Below are 7,813 nucleotides of genomic sequence, written 5' to 3' on the forward strand. Positions count from 1 at the left end.
CTCTGCTGAGACAGACATTAGAAAATGCTGTAATATTAGTGCAAGCCTTTTCTGAAGTGAGTTCTTTATTAATTTTATTTTTGATAATTCCTGTCACCGTGTCAACACTAGAACATTCTTGGTCCAAATTAAAACTAATTAAAAGTTATTTAGGGAACACAAGTGAATAACAATGTTTAACAGTTAGCACCTCTCAGAATAGAAACTCAAGCAGCTGACAAGATGGAAGCTGAAAAACACTCATGATTTTGACTCCTTCAGAGCACAGCAAAAACTGGTTTGCTTATGTAACCGATGTAAACCCAGGCTCCTACCCGGTCTGGTCTTGGCACTGGTTCAGACCTGCAGAAAAACAGAATTGAAAACAATTCAAATCTTTCTGCCTCCTAAGATGCCAAAGGTAGGAGGTGTGTTTTAAATATCCAGCAAACTCCTAAAGAGACTGTTGGCACTTGTCTCTCAGTCTCTGGTTCTCTGACCAGCTCTCCCCCTTCTGTGTCCCCTCCTGCTCCAGAGACCCAGCCTGAGGCTTCCTCCCACTCCCTCTTTTCTCTCTTTTTTTTTTTTTTTTTTTTTTAAGATTTTTATGTATGTATTCATGAGAGGCAGAGACACAGGCAGAGGGAGGAGCAGGCTCCACGCAGGAGCCCGACGTGGGACTTGATCCCGGGACTCTGGGGTCACACCCTGAGCCAAAGGCTGATGCTCACCCACTGAGCCACCCAGGCGTCCCCCACTCCCTCTTTTCATGTGTCCTTTCATGTGTCATGTCCTTTTCATGTCCTTTCATGTGTCATGTGTCTTTTCTGGTGTCCCAGGCCTCCGTTTTCCCTCCGATTGCTAGTTCCCAGGATCTGTGTGACAAAATTGAAAACACACCCCTCATTAGAGGCGGAGGGTAGGGATAGAGCACATTAGATTTGGCATCCCACCCATTTATTTGTGTCCATCCCAGAGAATATGAAAAGCCGACTGCAGAAGAATTTGGCCACCGAAGCATTTCCTGAATTAGTCAGGGGGCTAGACCCCGGAGCTGCAGGGGGCCAAGGCCCTGCGAGCTCTGCTTTGTCTCGCAGCCACAGCTCACACTTGGCGGTGACTCCGCTGTGTCAGAAATGTACCAAGACGGCATATACTGTGATTGGGTTCTCAGATGTTTCTTATACTTTACATATTTATCAAATCTTTCACTCAAGCTTTCTTTTTTTTTATTTTTTTAAGCTTTTCTTTTAGAAGGACAGTATACACACACACACACACACACACACGCACACGCACACACACAGTTTTTTCTTTTAAGTCACAGTGCAGTTCTAGATGAAGCAAGGCTGGGGAACAAGAAGCTCCACCCTTAGGGCACGTGGTCCCCTTCCACCTTCTCCCCTCCTGCCCTGCTCTCGTGGCCGCCTCCCAGGGGCTCCTTGGAGCACAGTCAGGACTATGAGTTACAGATGGAGCAACATACTTAGAGTCCGAAATAGCAGACTCCTGCCCTGGTAAGCTCTGCTACTTACGACCTAAGTGGCCTTGGCCACCGTGACCCCACCACCCACCGGGCTGCTGTGACACTGAACTGGTACACAGCAGTTCTCACCAAACGGTGACTTCCTATCTTTAGTCTCAAGGGAACAAAGAAGAGACTAAAGGTAGGTGGACAAGGGCAAATCCATCCCCGCCACTGGAAAAAAGCAGCACCAAGATGGGGTGACCCATGGTAGGTGGGCTGCAATCTGTTTGGCAGGTCCCAAGAGGCATTTCCGTAATTCGATGATTACAGGTCCAGTACAGCTGTACGAACCTACCAGCCTGGGGGCGCCTGGGTGGCTGGTTAAGCATCTCCTTCAGCTCAGGTCATGACCCCAGGATCCTGGGATCGAGCCCCACGGCAGGCTCCCTGCTCAGCGGGGAGTCTGCTTCTCCCTCTCCCTCTACTGCTCCCCCTACTTGTCCTCTCTTTGTCAAATAAAAAAATAAAATCTTAAAAAAAAAAAAAAAAAAAAGCATCAGCCTGTCTGCATGGCACTGGAAAAAAAAAAAAAAAAAGAATTCACAGAAACGGATTATTTCAGACACACTGAGACAGTGACAGGCAGGTCACTTGATGTGAACTGGATAAAATCTCCGAGACTGAAGAAGTCCGGATTTTCAAATGAAGCTTTTTGGCTCTTGAGCTGCCCAGTGGAGAGTTCCTTGGAAATGTAAATATTGGAACATGAAAAGGCACAGTTGGACTCTCTGAGGGGCTGAGACCTGACCCCTCTTTCTTGACACTTGTTGGGGGAGACCCCTGCTCCAGGAGTCCCCGAGAATGCACCTGAGCAGCCTGCCTCCCGGGAAAGAGCCTGCCAGGCGGGCCTGCAGGGCATTTTCGGGAACGGCCCAACCCCAACCGGGCCCAGGGAGACAGAGCCCAGGGCAACAGGCGGGGCCCAGCCCAGCTGTCCCTCCGCTGGGCTCCGCTGTCACTTCAGTAACCGACTGTTGCCACCTGCTGGCCGCTGGAGCAAGGTGCCCGGCGCCGGAGAAGGCAGGGTTTGTTGGGCGAAGGGGTGGCCGGGCTGCAGCGGGGAGCTGCACCGAAATATAGAGGCGGACTGAGTGTTTCCCCCAAACAAGGGACCTGGGGAGGATGGATGGCCATTCCACGCATTAAGCCACACGAGGAGGTGGACTTTTATAAAAGTCATAACCTCATGCATGCATTAGTCAACCACAAACACTTTTACGGCTGAATACCAGGTACCCCGCAAGGCACTCGGGGTGACTGAGAGTCCGGCTCATTCTGCCCCCACATTAGTCATTCACTCACCAACCCTGCTCGAAGGGCAGGCCTGGGCCAGGAGCTGGGCTGGAAGTGGAGAGCGAAACAGGTGCTGTCCCCCCCCCCCCCCCACTGCTCTGCTGTCTGGTGGCGGAGACAGTAAGCAGATAGTCCCACAGATACATGTAACAGTATGCAACAGGCATACAATAAAAATAGATCTGTGATCAAGGATTAGCCTGAATGACTTTGATCGATTCTACAACAGACATTTGGCCTATTTGATATGCATTAAAATTATTTAAAATGTGTCACCCTTTGACCCAGCAATTCCACTTTTAGGAGCTTATCCTAAGGCAACAATCAGAAAATCAGACTGATATATAAGGATGTTCCCTGCATGATTGTTTAAAGAAGTGAAAAAGAAAGGGGCGTCTGGGTGGCTCAGCGGGTGGGCGTCTGCCTTCGGCCCAGGGTGTGATCCCGGGGTCCCGGGATCGAGTCCCACATAGGGCTCCCCAAACAGGGAGCCTGCTTCTCCCTCTGCCTGTGTCTCTGCCTCTCTCTGTGTGTCTCTGGTGAATATCTAAAAGTGAAAAAGTAAAAATAAAAAAAGGAAACCATCCAAAGGGCCAATGATAAGGGGCTGGTTAAACCAATTAAGGCATCCTCAAAAACCAGAATATTCTGGAGCCATTAAAAATGACAATGTAAAAAAAATGACAACGTAGAGCCACACTATTTATTATAAACGTTGTAAGTTCTAGAGAGGGATGTATAGTAAACTCCACTTTTGAAAACATTTTTATGGGTGTTTTCTTCTAGCGCCCTATGGCAAAATCAATTTATTTGATTGTTACTGTTGGGTCATTATGATTATCATGCATCTATGCTGTTATTTTTTCCATCCCCCGCTATTTCTTTGCTCTAATTCCTCCCCTCTTTTTTTTGTATTGTTTTGTATGCGTCAAGGTCACCAGGGGCTACTCTACTGCTAAACCGGAGTCATTTCTGTTCTCCTGTCATGAACTCCTTCAGCAACAGCGGCAGCTCCCTCCTCCTTGTATGAGTTCTTCCTCTGGCTTCCAGAACCCCACCTGCCTGTCTGGGATCTCCTGCCTCATGGCTTTTGCTTTCTCAGGCTTTCCTGCATTCCTCCTCTTCCTCCCAGGTTCTTTTTTTTTTTTTTTTTTTTTTTTTAAGATTTTATGTATGTATTTGACAGAGAGAGCATGAGCAGGGGGTGAGGAGGAACAGAGGGAGAGGGAGAAGCAGGCTCCCCATTGAGCAGGGAGCCCAATGTGGGTTCTATCCCAGGACCCCGGGACCATGACCTGAGCTATTGGCAGATGTTCAACCTCCTGAGCCACCCAGGCGCCCCTATCTCTTCTCTTCCTGGCCCATACTTAACTCCTTTGACCATACCCAGTCATGGTTTCAAGCACCATCTGCCCTAGCCGAGACCTCTCCCCTGAACTCCTGGCTCATAAATCCAGCTGCCTACTCAGGTTTCTCATCGCCATTTCAAACTCAGCGTGTCCCTAGCAGAACTTACGACCCTCCTCCCCATTTAACCCACTCCAGCCAGAGCCTGCCCTAATCCACTTGTTGCACCTACATCCTTCCCAGTGCTCAAGCCAGAACCCTGCAATTCATCTGCAATCATCCTCCTCTCTTTCTTTGGCATCCAGATCCAATCCTTCAGGAAATCCTTTTAGCCTTGTACTAAAATACATTTCCCCAATCCAACGACTTCTTGTCACCCTCACTGCAAGTTTCGCGGTCCCGTCTGCCACCAGCCTAGCACCAGGATTACTGCGGTGGCACCTCACATGTCTCCCCTACAGTCTCTTGCCGCCCCCGGAGCCAGAGTGGTTCCTTAATAATGTCCGTCAGATCACGTCACTCCTGGTCCAAACCCTGCAGAGGCTCCCAGTCTTGCACACAGTAGAAGTCTGTAAGACATGCGGGGTCCCCTCATTCCCAGCTGCTCTCAGACATCATCTCCCCGTGGCACACACACATATATATACACACACATATATATGTAAAACTGTTCATTTTCTGAACTAGAATACATTTTTCTTGAGGAACAGAAATCTTGTCTGTTTACTGATGCATCTCAAATGCCTAGGATTGTGCTTAGTACACAGCAATGCCCAAGAAAAAAATTTTTTTTAGATTTATTTATTTATTTATTTGAGAGAGGAAGAGAGGGAGAACACAAGCAGGGTAGGGACAGAGCAGAGGGAGAAGCAGATTCCCCACCGAGCAGGGAGCCCAACACGGCGCTTGATCTCAGGACCCTGGGATCATGACCTGAGCCAAAGGCTGACACTTACCAGACTGAGCCACCCAGGTGTTTCCAACTTTTTTCAAAAAAAGTAATCCCCATGCCCAATTCAGGACTTGAACTCATGAACCCAAGATCAAAAGTCGCACATTCCACTACTGGGGCAAGCCAGGTGTCCCAGAAAAAATTTTTTTTTAATAAATGAATTTCATAAAGTATAGCAAAACCATCACATTGTATATTTTAAATATCTTACAATTTTGTCAATTATGCATCAATGAAGCTGAAAAAAGATTTTTATTCTCCTGAAGGTATCATTTCCTTAACAGTCGTTAATCCATGAAAGCCCATAAATTAAAGAAATTCTTGACTTTAACATAAAGTAAGGATTAGGGATAGTGAAAAATGGGTGAATAAATAAATGAATGCGTGGAAAGGGTCTGAGCAGATTAAAACTAATCCTCTAACCATGAAAATTTCTAGGTAGAAGGATAATGGATAAACATTTTTCTTGTCGTTCATCTGTTTTTAATTTTTCTATAATAAATTTGAATTACTTAAATAAACATTTTGAAAAAATAGGTTTACTATTGAGGATAACAAGTTTTAACATACATCTATCTATCTATCTATCTCTCTATCTATCTATCTATCTATCTATCTATCTATCTATCTATCATCTCCAGTTTCAACTGTTCATCTATAGAAGAGGATTGGTAAGATGGTAGAAATGTGGGAAAGGCACCCATTTACATTACTGTGCAGCCATTACGAGGCCCCTGCCCAGACAGTGGGAGAAAGTCTATCTTGAGTCTCCAGAGCCGACCCCAGAAGGGGTTTATTTGGGGGGTACGCAGTGAACAAGTGAGGCAGAGAAGGAAGCCAAGGTAGGGAGGGTTGTACAGCCATTTCCCCCAAGGGCAGTGGGGACTCAATCCCACGGATGAACTCTGAGCTACAGCATAGAGCATGCTTCAGTTTCCTCATCTGAAGGGTGAGAAAACTGGGGTATTTGTCCACCTACAGCAGTTGAGGGCTGTTTCTGGAGCCATTACTGCCCTTGCACTTCCAATGTGTCCCCTGAATTCCTATAACCAGAGAAAACAATCCCTTGAGTAGGTGTTGGCAGTAGGCAGAGTTTTCAGAGTAAAAGTGAAAGACAAGGGGATAGAGGGCAGGGGAGGGAAGGCCCTGAGAAGGTCGGCTACATGCTTCCTTGATAAGACGCTGACTTTGCTCTCTGGGAGGAGCTCCCCTTGTCTGTTGTTCTCTGTGGCACCTCACCAGGCTCCTGTGAGGTTCTTGCTCATTCATTCACCTCCATGGCCACATCTGAAGTGGACAGTGGGGAGAGTGCCCTCTCTGGGAGTCTGTGCAGCTGCTGTAGCATGTTTGAGTGCCCAAGGACTGTTTTAAGGCCTGAACAACCTAAGTTTTTCTAGTCTGGGTTCAAGAACTCTTTGGCAATACAATCCCCTCCAACACTTACTAAGCTTCTGAAATATTTGTTTTCCATGATTTCCGTGTGCCAGTATGCGCACACAGGGTTCTTCACTAGACCTCTCAAGCCTGATTTCCTTCTTTGCATCCTAACCCCCAACTTAATCGGGGTTCCTCTCCTTCAACGTAATGGCAACCACCTTGAAGCTACCTGGAGAAAAAACAGTCTTGAGTGTGAAGAAAGCATCCTTGAACTGCAGTGGTGAAACTACCTGCTTAAGAACTCTTAATGGGCTTTTGGTGCTCAAAGTTCTATGTTAGCACTTATATTTTGGGGTTCAAAGCAGAAGACTCCAAATTTCTGGACTCATTCTATTCCCTTTCATTTCTCCTCTTAAGGCAGCCAATTTTCGCCTGAGCTTGACTCCTACTGATACACTAAGCAAAGCAAATAAGAACCAATGTGCACTATCTTTGGGTTTTCCAACCTCTTTTAGGGCAGTGGCTCAGTAGACATTTTGCTCACAAAGCAACAGAGGACAGTGGTTTTATTAAATAATTTGGGTTTTCATCTTTTCAGCCTCCAATACCAATCTTCTTGCCTTCCTCTGCAGTGCTATGTATTTTAGGGGTTTTTTGTTTTGTTTTGTTTTTGTTTTTGTTTTGTTTTGTATTTTAGGTTTTATTCTTAACCCCAAGACCCCAGTTGAAGAGATTAAATTTTGTAATGCTAATAACACTAGCTACTGTATAAATGAACCCAAGAATTTCAACGGCTTCAGCCAATGAAAATTTTGTTCTCACTCATGAAAAAGAGCTGGGTGGTGACAAGTCAAAGGGTACCCTCCTCCACAAAGTCATTCAAGGATCCAGGATGTCGACAGTCCCATCCAACATGTGGTTTCCAATGGGGTCATGTCCATTCTAGCTGGTCAGAAGACTAAAGAGCACAAGCTTAAAGATGGCAGAGAAGGAGGAGCCTGAGCTTATCTCATCCCATGGACACAATTAGATAACACCCATATTGCTGTAAATAAACCAGAAAATGACCCAAAGACCAACAGAACAGACTCTCCACAGTTAAATGTAGAGAAGAGGCCACATCAAAGAGGATAGGAAGGGCAGAGATGTGTTGGGAGCCAAAAGAACCCTTGTAATTGCCCATAGGAGTGAGAGATGCTGCTAGCAGGAGAGAGGAGAGAGACAGACCCTTACCCCAGGCACCCCAGGTATGGCTTGTGGAAGACAAATCCCCATAACATTTGGCTTTGAAGGCCAATGGGGCCTGATTTCATGAGTTTTTTTTTATAATCAGTGGA

The sequence above is a fragment of the Canis lupus genome, chromosome 34 (genome assembly GCF_048164855.1).
Source record: "Canis lupus baileyi chromosome 34, mCanLup2.hap1, whole genome shotgun sequence".
NCBI lineage: Eukaryota > Metazoa > Chordata > Mammalia > Carnivora > Canidae > Canis > Canis lupus.